Source organism: Asparagus officinalis, chromosome 1, assembly GCF_001876935.1.
Source record: "Asparagus officinalis chromosome 1, Aspof.V1, whole genome shotgun sequence".
NCBI lineage: Eukaryota > Viridiplantae > Streptophyta > Magnoliopsida > Asparagales > Asparagaceae > Asparagus > Asparagus officinalis.
Genome location: NC_033794.1, coordinates 58,843,801 through 58,857,994, shown reverse-complemented (window position 1 = coordinate 58,857,994; position 14,194 = coordinate 58,843,801). Strand labels below are relative to the sequence as shown.

The 14,194-nt window shown below is 34.4% G+C and overlaps 1 protein-coding gene across 1 annotated transcript in view; it reads left to right on the top strand.

The window, feature by feature from the left end:
* The window catches only part of LOC109824752 (E3 ubiquitin-protein ligase At1g12760-like), a 33,961-nt gene continuing 24,708 nt past the window's right edge, over positions 4,942 to 14,194 (top strand). The window contains exon 1 of the mRNA XM_020391399.1: positions 4,942 to 4,999. The gene's annotated coding sequence lies outside the window, so the exon portion shown is untranslated. The remainder of the gene's footprint in view (positions 5,000 to 14,194) is intronic.

Below are 14,194 nucleotides of genomic sequence, written 5' to 3'. Positions count from 1 at the left end.
TCATGTTATGCATGTTTTATTAGTCTATTTTAGTTTTTCAAGACTTGTTCTAGTTGTTTGCATTCTCACTAGGCTTATTTTACATGTTTTTCGTAAGAAAATTTTAATTTCGAATGGGTTTATTTAAATTATTATGTCTTTACCTTGTTTTTGTGCTTATATGAATTTTTCAATTTTTAGAATAGTGCACAACTTTCCTCGCGTACAACCCATGGAGAAGGAGACAGTTTTGTGCTTGGTAGATAGTGCTACCACACATACTATCCTAAAAGATAGAAAATTCTTCCAAACTTTGACTGAAAAACAAGGAAGTGTAACCACCATTGCTAACGACAATGTGTTTGATGTAGGCTCCGGCAGAGCTTCACTAATACTTCCTATGGGTACGAAATTAATCATCAATGATGCATTATTATATCCAGAATCCAAACGTACCCTTCTTAGTTTTAAAGATATTCGGTCTAATGGTTTTCATATTGAAACCGAAAATGAGAATGGTGCTGAACATCTTCTCATGACTCAGTCAATTGGATGTCGGAAGCAAGTTGTAGAGAAGCTTCCATCTTTCTCCTCAGGATTGTACTACACATATATCCGACCTAATACTAACCATGTTGCGATGAGTTTAAAATTTATAGATCCAAATTCATTTAAATTATGACATGAGCGATTGGGTCATCCTGGGCAAATAAGATGCGTCGGATAATATTAAATTCAATTGGGCATAATATGCCAAGCAGCAATGTCCCCTCTTCTTTAGACTATATTTGTGAGTCTTGTGCTAAAGGAAAACTTATAGTTCGCCCTTCTCGTACTAAAGTGAATATTGAATCTCCCATTTTTCTTCAAAGGGTTCAAGGAGATATCTGTGGACCCATTCATCCTGCATCAGGACCATTCAGATACTTTATGGTCTTGATCGATGCCTCTACTCGATGGACCCATGTCAGCTTGTTATCCACTCGTAATAATGCCTTTGCTAAATTAATAGCAAAGATCATTGAATTACGAGCTCAATTTCCTGATTTTCCAATTAAATCTATTCGTATGGATAATGCTGCCGAGTTCACATCCAAATCATTTGATGATTTTTGTATGGCATTGGGCATTAAAGTAGAGCATCCGGTTCCTTATGTCCACACTCAAAATGGTTTAGCAGAATCGTTAATTAAGAGAATCAAATTAATAGCTAGACCGTTATTACAAAATTCAAAACTACCTATTTCTTGTTGGGGACATGCCGTTTTACATGCTGCTGCGTTAATCCAAATCCGACCCACTGCATATCATGATTATTCCCCCTTACAACTAGTGCGTGGTAAAGAACCAAACATTTCCCATCTGCGTGTTTTCGGATGTGCAGTTTATGTTCCAATATCACCACCCAAGCGTACCTCTATGGGCCCTCAGCGAAAACTAGGTATATACATTGGTTATGAAACTCCGTCAATTATAAAATACCTAGAGCCCATGACAGGGGATCAATTTACTGCTCGGTACGCTGATTGCATATTCGATGAAGATCATTTCCCGACATTAGGGGGAGATAAACACCAAAAATTAAATGAATGTCGGGAAATATCGTGGTATGAAAAAGATCTTCAATATTTAGATCAACGAACTAGTCAGGCTGAACTTGAAGTTCAGAAGATAATTAATTTGCAACATTTAGCAAATAAGCTGCCAGACGCATTTACTGATCACAAAGGAGTGACTAAGTCCTATATTCATGCTGTAAATGCACCACAAAGAGTGGAAATCCCACAGGGACTGAGTATATCAAATGATACTCCACTACGCCAGAAGCGTGGGAGACCGATCGGTGCGAAAGATAAGAATCCGCGGAAAACTAAATATAATAAAGAAAGTCAGTCACTCCCAAAACCTCCTGAAGAGGATCGTCCTGAAGGCGAAAGCTCCAGTAAAATTGCACGTGCACTTGATAATCATCATACTGGGGTTGCGGAACAACCAAATCTAAATGATATGGGAAATGATGATGATTTGGTGGATATAAACATAGAAGTAGCTACAAATTTTGTGAATACCGGAGAAACATATAATAGAAATATAACAGTTGTCGACAACATATTTGCCTTCACGATTGCTCTTAACATCTCCAATGATAATCTGGATCCAGAGCCTAAGTCGATAGCAGAGTGCCGGAAGCGCTCAGACTGGGTGAGATGGAAAGAAGCAATAGAGGTAGAGCTCGACTCGCTAAATAAAAGAAAAGTATTCGGACCTGTAGTCCGTACACATGATGACATTATCTCTGTAGGATATAAATGGGTCTTCATACGAAAAAGAAATGAGAATAATGAGGTGGTGAGATACAAAGCGAGGTTAGTAGCTCAGGGGTTTACGCAGAGACCTGGCATTGATTTTGATGAAACATATTCTCCGGTTATGGATGGTATTACGTTCCGCTACTTAATATCAATGGCAGCAATAATGAATTTAGATATGCAGTTGATGGACGTCGTGACCGCATATTTATATGGGTCACTGGACGCTAATATTTATATGAAAGTCCCAGATGGACTTAAAATCCCTAAATTGAGTGAAAATGAAAATTGCAACATGTATTGTATTAAATTACAAAGGTCATTATACGGCTTAAAACAGTCGGGTCAAAAGAAGATAATGAAGAAATGTTAGGTCCAGAAGTTCCCTATCTGAGCGCCATTGGAGCACTTCTCTATCTCGCAAATTGCACCAGGCCTGATATAGCATTTGCGGTGAACTTGCTAGCAAGGTATAGTGCTTCTCCTACAAGGAGGCATTGGAATGGTGTTAAACATATCCTTCGTTATCTTCAAGGAACAAAAGATCTTGGACTATTCTATAAAAGAAACCAAAATATGACATTGGTGGGCTATTCGGATTCGCTATCTTCAAGGTACAAAAGATCTTGGACTATTCTATAAAAGAAACCAAGATATGACATTGGTGGGCTATTAGGACACTGGCTACATATCTGATCCCCATAATGCCAGATCCTAGACTGGTTATGTTTTTCTCTGTGGTGGTACTGCCATTTCTTGGAGGTCTGTCAAGCAGACCATGGTGACTACTTCTTCTAACCACTCAGAGATTATCGCTTTATATGAGACCTCACGAGAATGTGTATGGTTAAGATCGTTGATACGCACATTCATGGGCTCGTGTGGTCTAGAGAAAGACGATATTACCTCCACTATCTTTTATGAGGACAATACAGCTTGTGTTGCACAAATGAGCAGTGGATATGTAAAAGGAACCATGACAAAACATATTACGCCAAAATTCTTTTATCCACATGAGCTCCAAAAGAATGGCGAAATCACCATCGAAAAAGTTCGCTCAAGTGACAATCTTGCAGATTTGTTCACCAAATCTCTGCCTACATCAACTTTTGAGAAATATGTTCACAATATTGGTATGCGCAGACTTAGAAGACTATCGTCTTCAGGGGGAGCAAATTCTTAAAGAAAAATCCTGAAGATTGGGCCCTGAAGGTCTATCATCATATTTTCAATGCGCAGACTCAGAAGATTGTCATCATCAGGGGGAGCGAATTTTCATTGCAATCCCGAAGATTGCGCCTTGAAGGACTATAGTTGTACTCTTTTTTCCTTTTGCTAAGTTTTGTCCCACAGGGTTTTCTTAGCTAAAGGTTTTTAATGAGGCAACTAATACAACACAAGTTTTGGATCCCGAAGATCTATAGTTGTACTCTTTTTCCCTTTACTAAGTTTTGTCCCATAGGGTTTTCTTAGTTAAAGGTTTTTAATGAGGCAACTAATGCAACAAGAATCTACTAATGTCGTGTACTCTTTTCCTCGACTAGTTTTTATCCCACTGGGTTTTTCTAGCGAGGTTTTTAATGAGGCATTGACATCTCGAAGTAATGTCCAAGGGGGAGTGTTGAAATCCAAAAGTCATTTTGTGGAAACCTAAAAGGCAAAATGAATGTGGACATTACTTTATTAATGTGGTATATTTATTGGTGACTTTTCATTAGTCTAATGTCTTTTTATTTTCCACAATGTATCTATAAATTGGTGGATGTATGGAAAAAAAGGAGGAAATGAAAATTACAATTTATCTTATTCTCTTGTCTCTTGTCCATCTTTCGTTTTATTTCTTTAGTATATTACAACATAAATGAAATATTCAAAACATCAAGGATAACATTGACCATAACTCGTATTTTTAAATGAAGTATATGATATGATATGATTTAATATAGTATGAACTACAATTAACTCATAGGAGTTAAAGAACCATCTATTTATATTTATATAATAAAAAAAATCAAAATTTTCGTTATTTCCGAGCACTAAAATTAATCATAAAAGATTAAAATAAAACTTTTTTAAGGGCTAATAATTTCGTCAATTATCGAATTAATCCTTCTCCTTAACCCAATCCTTTGCTCTAGGGTTTTCAATCCCCGAGCAACCCGTAAATCAGGCAAATTTCTCATATCCATTCCCGAAATCCCTCAACTAATCAATCAAACAATTCATCTCAGCAGTTCAACCATGGATCCTCACCTCTCATCAGCGGCCGCAGCGCCGCGCTACGGCGACCGCCACCCTAGCCTCCGCGGCGCCGCCCGCTTCCTCCACCCAGCGAGTAGCCAGCGCCTGTTGAGGGAACCCTCGATGGTCGTGAGAGAGACGGCGGCGGAGCAGCTAGAGGAGCGGCAGACGATGGGCCTACTCGAGGCCCGTCGTGTTTCTCGATGTCTTGTGGAACTTGGCGTTCGTCGCCATCGCCGCTGGAGTTCTCGCCGAGAGCAGGGACGAGAAGCCGACCATGCCGCTGAGGCTGTGGATTGTGGTACGCGGTTCAGTGTGGGCGCCACATGGTATGTGTCTGTGTCGAGTATCGGAGGCGGCGGTCGGAGAGGGAAGGGGTGGAGGTGGGAGTTTGGGGCTGGCTCGTCCAGATTTGAGCGGGGAGGTGCGGGGTATGGTAGTGAGCTGAATCGAGAGGAGGTAGGAACAAGGTAAGTTGGTATTGCTGAAAATTTTATAATTTTCTGTTTGTTTTTTTTTTAAAATATATATTGCTGAAGTTATGTTTGCAAACAAACGTTTGAGGCCCTTCATATTCGCAAAATCAGAAAACTGGCGCTACGGAGGAATTCAATTGTCATGTAGATCGATTTTTATGCCATGGGTAGTTCTTTTTCTTCTCCTGGTATAACAACTTTATCGATGGGAAGTGATACTAAGGAGTAACTATTAGGTTTGTCAGGGAGGAAAGTTATGCCGTAGCATTGGCTGAGCTAATGGGGGCTAGGGGTGCCCATGACCCTCCCTAGCTTTCTGAAACTAAGTATTAATGTTATTGATGACTCTGATGACATACCTCCTTTTGAGACTGATTAAGATTTTCTAAGAGAAGATTTTAACTCTCTCAAAAACCAACATAAGAAAGAATGTTTTTTTTTTAAAAACTTATGAAGAACATTTTAGATCATCAGTTCGAGCCCTATATTATGATTCCTTCAAGATATTTCAGATGAGATCAAACTAGATAAAATTGAAAGACATATTAATGAAAAACAATTTATTAAAAAAAATTAATTAGGCCTAGCTCTCCTCCTTGGAGTTGCGCAACCTTCTCTTGTAATAATTTTTTGAGCTATAAGGGTGTTTCTTAATGTTTTGTATTTGCACAATTTTATTATGTTCTGATGGGTAGGCAATTGTATTATTGAATTGAGGCTCTCAAATTTTGACAAAACATCAATGGCCGGAAATTTATTTAAAGACATGTCTTTTAATCTCTTAGTTAACTCCTCAGTAAGATTGCTTATTTTTTTACTAAGTTTAAGAGGTTTATTATTTCCTATGAAAAAAGATGAGAAATATATTAAACAAAATAATCTCTATCCTTATTTTAATAAGGTTGCATTAACATCTAATGAGATGTTACAAATTCTTGGCATACGAGAATACATTCAACAAAATATATGCAGAAAGCATTTAAACAGAGAGTAATTATGGTCCAACCTAAATATTCTACCTCTCATACATAAAAGTTACAATCACTGTTTTAAAAAGCCTCCATCTAGTCCGTCTAGGTGTACACCTAGACCTAGACGGTACCTAGTGAAATAGGGTATTTGCTAATCTAATCCGATTTAATGCCAAATTAAAACTTATAAAGAATATCCTAGCAAGTATGATATACACAAGTGATATATGCAAGTATAAATAAATAGTTAATAGGCGATATAAACATGCAAGCACAAGATAAAAGGAAATTATGCGTCAATGACAAACTCAAACGCAAACAAATGATCACGAAGTTCGGTCACCCTCGACCTACGTCTCCGCTCATCACTCTCGAGGAGAATCTCCACAATCTCAACCGGTTTTTAACGTTCACCGAAAACATTCACAACTCACACTACACAATCGGTTTTCAATGCTCACCGATAAACGTTTACAACACTCACAATGTAATCCCACAACACACCCTCTAAGTGTTGGCCTAGCTCGTGACGTCTTCCTCAAGTATTCGGATTTATATCCTCTCTAGGCTTTACTATCGACGTCACTCCTCTTAGAATCGACCTTGTCTCTCACCACACACTCCTCTCGGTGTACTTGTGTATTACAATGTGTATCTCACAATAAACTCAAGTAAAAATGATTTGTTCTCTACAATGGATGAGAACGAATTGTAAGCTCACACTCAATGATACAATCTCACAACCCCAATATACTATCTATGAAATAGTTAAACTCAAGTGGGTGTTTGTAATCAATGAGTATAATAAAAAACTAAACTCAATATGAATTCTAGCTTAATGAAATAGTTTCTCAAAAACAATATATATATATATATAGAAATTGAGTTTAGTAAAACTTCTCTGAAAATAAGAGTGAGAGAGATGAAATTTAAACCCAAACACGAAAGAATCGATCTCCTTCTCTTGTGAGAACTTCTTCACATAAACACTTGTAAAAACAAACTTTAAACACACTTAAACTTTAAAAAAAACTCTTTTAAAACTCTCTTAAACATCCATAACAAATAAATGAGAGTTGAGGGTTTTTTATAGCCTCGTAAACCAGCAGAAACCCCACCCAAAATCGGATATGAAAGAAACTAGCCATTACAGGCTTAAAAGTGCCCATCAGTTGACTTATTACAGGCGTCGATCGACTGATAAAGTCGACAGTTTCAGATTTTGGCAGTTTCTGGAATTTTACGTATCTGGCTTTCTAAAATAGATTAAAATAAATCAACTCTAAAAATCATGAAATTTTGGGGAAAGTTTCTACACGTAGATAAACATGTTGGAGAAAGAATTTCTAAAATATCACTTTCTATTTGTGAGAAATCACTGTTTTAATACAGATATTTCAGATTCTGAAAACTACTGAAATACTTGAGTTTGTAAAATCAATTTAACATAGTAAATCAACTTCAAAAATGATAAAAGTTTGGGAAATGTTTATAAACATGTAATAGAACATGTTAGAAATTTTTTTTCTCAATTTGTATTTCTCATTTGTGAAAACTCATTTATTTTGCAAACTGTTAAACAATACGAAATCGTCAAAACTTGATTTTGATGAAATCAGTGAAAACTCATTTATTTTGCAAACTGTTAAACAATACGAAATCGTCAAAACTTGATTTTGATGAAATCAATACAAACAAGTTTTGAAACACTTTTTAATAGATTAATTAACTTGAGAAAAGATATAAAATAGTGTAAACAAGTCTTTAATCCATAAACACATTATTTTCCAAATAAAGATGATAATATGAAACTAGTATGTATGTTTGTAAATGTAGCTATTTGTTTCATATTTATTTGATTTAACTTGAAAACGATAAACAAAAAACGTGTATGTGTGTAATATTTGAGCTTTAAGCATAAACACACAAAGTATAAGATTTAAACTAGAAATAATATACCTAAGCTAAGAGATCTTCGATATGCTCGTCTTGTTTACGGATGAAGCTTGAACTTGCACTTGACTTGAAATGTAAAGCTTCATTCCGATATTCTTTCCATCCTCTAATGGATATGATCGTGTAGGCGTAAGTCCATCCAACCTCTTACTTTGATGTTTGTCTAGAATACCTAATGAGCAAACACAAATACTAGACAAACGATGTTAGAGATTATTTGTTAATCATCAAAACTAGATTAGATAGTAGGTTCATAAACATGAGACCTAACAATCTCCCTTTTTTTTATGATGACAAACAATCTACATAAAGAGTATATATTAAATATGCAATAAAATAAAATACTCATAAATACTCACAATCCACTTATTTCTCCCTCTTTGTTAACATCAAAATGAGAAAAATAATAAAAGAGCAAAAGCTCCCCCTATCAAAAAGGCACGATGAATATAAAAATAAATATAGGAAAAAAACTCCCCCTATCAAAATACCACATAACATATATTGATGGAAGTGATAAAGCAAATAAGGTACTCAAGATGATATATGCTTTAAGGCAATCTTACACATATGAGGCATAATGTGAGCAAAATACATACCAAATTATACTCAATATGATTAATGAGAACATATATAAATATATCCCATATGAGTGTTTACAAAGGTCTCACATTCATACCAAAAACCATTTATTTAAAAACAAATTTAAAATACACCATTTATATTATACTAAAAAATGAATATATATATCAAATGAAAATAAGGCAATTAAATCTGAGTATAGACCAAAAATAAAAAAACCATGATAACTCACATTTAACAAGACTATGAGAACACATATAGATATATCATTAAAAAAAATTCTCACTATATATATATATATATATACATATATATATATATATATATATATAATTAGGAATATGAGTAGAAGTCTAGTCATGAAATCAAATAAAAGGAAATCATGAAAAGATATTTTCAAATAAAAGCAAACCATGAAAAATCAAATAAACAAACATGAATCATGATTAAGAATTTTAAAAAATACAATAATATCAAAACAAACTTGCAAACTTGTTTTAAACTTTTCTTAGATAATTGAAGTGTTGAGGTCTGAGAATATATAAAGGTTTTAAGAAACAACAGCCCTAAACCAAAGAAAAACAAAGAAATCTAACAAAAAATAACAAAATCCAAGAAAATCTGAAAATAGTGCCGTTGGTCGACTGATGAACAGTATCAGTTAACTGATGAGCTGATCATTGGTGGCATCACAAGCTTCATCGGTCGACTGATGAACCCATCAGTCGACTGATGACCTGTTTCGGTCGACTGATGATTCATCAGTCGACTGAGCAGAGCCAAAGTACAGTTTCTAGGTGATTTCTTCAGTCGACTGATGATGATGAACAATATCAGTTAACTGATGAGCTGATCGTTGGTGGCATCACAAGCTTCATCTGTCGACTGATGAACCCATCAGTCGACTGATGACCTGCTTCGGTCGACTGATGATTCATCAGTCGACTGAGCAGAGCCAAAGTGTAGTTTCTAGGTGATTTCTTCAGTCGACTGATGATCCTCATCAGTCGACTGATAACGTGCACATGGTATGTTATGAACAGTAAAAATGAATTTCTAACCCTTTTAAAAATAACAATTAAATTCCAAAAATTATAAAATTTGGGAAAATGATTATTCTGATGAAAATGAACATGTTAGAAAACAAAATTTTCAAATATCATTTCCCGTTTGTGAAATCTTATCATTTTGTAAAATCTCAAAAATACGTATTCGTTTAAACCACTTGATTTTGACAAAATAATTTTAACCAAATTTTGGAATCATTTTTAATGGATTAGTAGACTTTGGAAATGATGTAAATAGTATTGTTTAGTCTATAATCCAAAAACACAAAATGTGAAACAATACATGTACAAAACAAAATTTTCTTTTAGAAGCATGAAAAAAAATTATTTGAAATTAAACATGTAATTAGAGTTGAATCTAAGAGAAAATACAATTTTTAATGTTATTCAACTCATCATTATGCACAATATCATTGGCAATAGAAGTAGAACAAGCATGATTATTTTTGAAAAAAATTAAAATCATTTCTAATTGTTTCTACTTTTAACATGATCATTTTTATCATTTGTTAAACTAGCTATTTTAGAAGTCAAAATTTCATTTTTCAAGTCATATTTTCATTTTTCAAGTTTAATTTATCATTGTTTTCTTTAAGTGTCACATTTTCTTTTGCAATGATGTTAAACTTAGATGCTAGCATATCATGATCGGATTTTAATACAACATGCTTGCTTTTTAAATCTATAAAATTATGAAGCAACTTTTTATAGGCATTCATTAATCTCTTATATGTACAAGCGAGTTCATGAATAGAAAGATCACTTTTGAAATCGGACTCGCATACCTCACTAGGGTCATCGCCTAGTGGTCGTGTGCATGATAAAACTCCAATAGTAGCACTTGAAGGGGAACCCGCCGGAACACGTTAGATTTCTTCCAAGTTAACATGATGTGCCTCAATATATTTCCATAATATATAGGTACTATCAAAACAAGCAAGTTTGTTAAAAATGGATGTATCAAAAACTTTAAGCAAGAATTCTAACAATAGCTTGTTCAAAACAAACATTCTCTTATCATTTGTGCTCCATTTAGATTTATCTAATTTGGGCACAATATATGCACTATCAATAACTTCTCATAAATCAATATGTTTAGATCTAGCAAATATTTTAAATCTAAACATCCATTGAACATAAGGAAAATTATTGAACAAGGAAGCAATATTAATATCATAGCCTAAACTAGGTGCACCATGCATATCCCTGATATAAAGGTAAGTAAAAATACAAATAATCTCAAAACTAGATTAGCAAGATATAAAAATTTGGATCTTTGATTCTAGACGGTTAAGCCACAAATCAAGAGTACCAAGCTCTGATACTAAATGAAATTACCCTAGAAGGAGATGGTGAATAGTATATTTGCTAATCTAATCTGATTTAATGTCAAATTGAAACTTATAAAGAATATCCTAGCAAGTATGATATACACAAGTGATATATGCAAGGATAAATAAAAATAGTCAATAGGCGATATAAACATGCAAGCACAAGATAAAAGGAAATTATGCGCTAATGACAAACTCAAACGCAAACAAATGATCACGGAGTTCAGTCGTCCTCGACCTACGTCTCCGCTCCTCACTCTCGAGGAGAATCTCTACTATCTCAATCAGTTTTTAACGTTCACCGAAAACATTCACAACTCACACTACATAATCGGTTTTCAACGCTCACTGATAAACGTTTACAACACTCACAATATAATCCCACAACACACCCTTTAAGTGTTGGTCTAGCCCGTGTCGTCTTTCTCAAGTGCTCGAATTTATAAGCTCTCTAGGCTTTACTACCGATGCCACTCCTCTTAGAATCGATCTCGTCTCTCACCACATACTCCTCTCGGTGTACTTGTCTATTACAATGTGTATCTCGCAATAAACTCAAGTAAAAATAATTTTGTTCTCTATAATGGATGAGAACGAATTGTAAACTCACACTCAATGATACAATCTTACAAACCCAATATATAATGTATGAAATACTTAAGCTCAAATGGGTGTGTGTAATCAATGAGTATAATTAAAAACTAAACTCAATATGAAATCTATTTTAATGAAGTAGTTAATAATAGATATTATATATAATAGTATATAATAAATTATAAAGCTAGAAAATGAGTTTAGTGAATATATACATAATATGTTATGTACTATAGTTGGGATAGGTATAATTTTATTTTAAAATCAATTATATGTTATATATATTGTCTTATACTTATGGTATCGTATTCATAGTTGATATTAGTATATAGAAGCTTAGTAATATATATAATTCAATTCGAGTACGCTATATATAAGTGATATATAATAATAAGTTAATGTACTATATTACTCGAATCTATGATGGTAGTATATATATGGTACTATACACTTATATATATATAGAAATTGAATGTTATTAATACTTATACGTAGCTATATATATACGGTTATATATTTTATACTAGTGGTAATATATATTTGATATAGATACTATTATTTTATAAACTCAATTTCCAGTTTTGTATGTATATATAGCTAGATTGGAAGTTTAGTAAAATTCTTTGAAATAACCAAGAGGTGGAGGAGATGAATTTACGCTCAAAAACGAAAGAATCGATCTCCTTTTGTGATTAGTAAATAGTAGTACTATTACTGATATCTTAATATTTATATTATAAGTACTGTATTATTTACTAAACTCAATTTCTAGCTTTATATATATAAAGCTAGAAATTGAGTTTAGTAAAACTTATCTGAAAACAAGAGTGAGAGAGATGAAATTTAAGCTCAAACACGAAAGAATCGATCTCCTCTTTTGAGAACTTCTTCACACAAACACCTTGTAAAAACGAACTTTAAACACACTTAAAACTTTGTAACAAACTCTTTTAAAACTCCCTTAAACATCCATAACAAATAAATGAGAGTTGAGGGTTTTTTATAGCCTCTTAAACCAGCAAAAACCCCTCCAAAACTGGATATGAAAGAAACTAGCCGTTACAGGCTTAAAAGTGCCCATCAGTCGACTTATTACAGGCGTCGATCGACTGATAAAGTCAACAGTTTCAGATTTTGACAGTTTCTAGAATTTTACGTATCTAGCTTTCAAAAATCGGTTAAAAATAGTTAACTCTAAAAATCATAAAATTTTGAGGAAAGTTTCTACATGTAGATAAACATGTTGGAGAAAGAATGGACAAATTTTCAAAATCAACCATTTTCGTAATTTAAATAGCAAAATCGACCTCTTAGAAATTTATTCGGGTCGGTTTTGCTGCCGAAGAAATTTTACGACATACACGGGACTGCTAGTCCCGTGTATTTTGAGGCAGTTTCGAATAACATGGGACTAGCAGTCCCGTGTTTTTTGCAGAGACTAACATCTCTACAAAAATAAAGCGCACGGGACTGCTAGTCCCATGCACTTCGTGGCCACAATGAAGTGCACGGGACTAGCAGTCCCGTGCATTTTGCAGAGAGTTATATCTCTGCAAAATAGAAGAGCACGGGACTGCTAGTCCTGTGCACTTCCTGGGTGCAATGAAATGCACGGGACTAGCAGTCCCGTGCATTTCCTGCACATTCACAATTGTGCATGTATTTTTGCTACGGGAAAATTCCCTGTACAAACTCATATTTCAAATGCAACAATCATAAATTACACCATTGCATAAACACATATATCAATTCCCTGTACAAACTCATATGTCAATTCCCTGTATAAACACATCAAATCTAAAAATCATAAAATACACCACAAACTTACGAATCCAAATCGAACAAATCACGCCACAAACCCACTTACAAATCTAATAAGTCACACCACAGTCTCAGCTACAAATCCAAAAACCATCTATTGTCTCGAAATACGTTTGTAATGTACATATCAAAATAGGATTGTAATTTATATAACAATACCGATTAGCTTACATACATCCAAGAACTCTTCTCCTCCTTTGTCTTCGGCGTCCTCCATCCCGACCTTCGATGAGTTTATGATCCGGTTGCGTTTGTGGTTGTGACGGTCTAGTTCCATCGTCAACACGTTGGGAAGGCCCAGCTTCATTGTCGTTTCTGCGTCGTCCTCGTCTGTGTCGTTGTTGACGTGTGTATACTAATTGTGCTACTTCTCGTCCATCATGAATGTCTTCATGAGTTCGATGTAAGGCTTGGTGAAGCCTCTGCATTATCGACTGATATATTGATGCATTTTTCTGTGCTTCGGGATATGTACTTGCGAGAGAGAATTCAAAAAAATCCGAAATGCAAAAATTACTTTAAAATTCAAATTACAATATGTAAATTTTATTTATAATTCTATATTACCTGCTCGAGCCAATTCCAAGCCACGATTTGCAATGGTTTGAACATCTATTGCTGATACCTGCAAATTTTTAAAAAAACATAATTTAGCAATATTAAAAAATTCTAATAAAAATGAACTTAAAATAAATTTGAAAATACTTACTAATTCTCTCTCATCTATACCCCGAGGCACATATTCTCTTTGCAACTCAACCGAGGATGTGGTCGCATGGGGTATCAATCTTCTAGTTATCCTCCAATACCAAGTGTAGTAATCTGATTCCTGGGGAGTTGGCTCGATTTGCTCAATAATACAAAAAT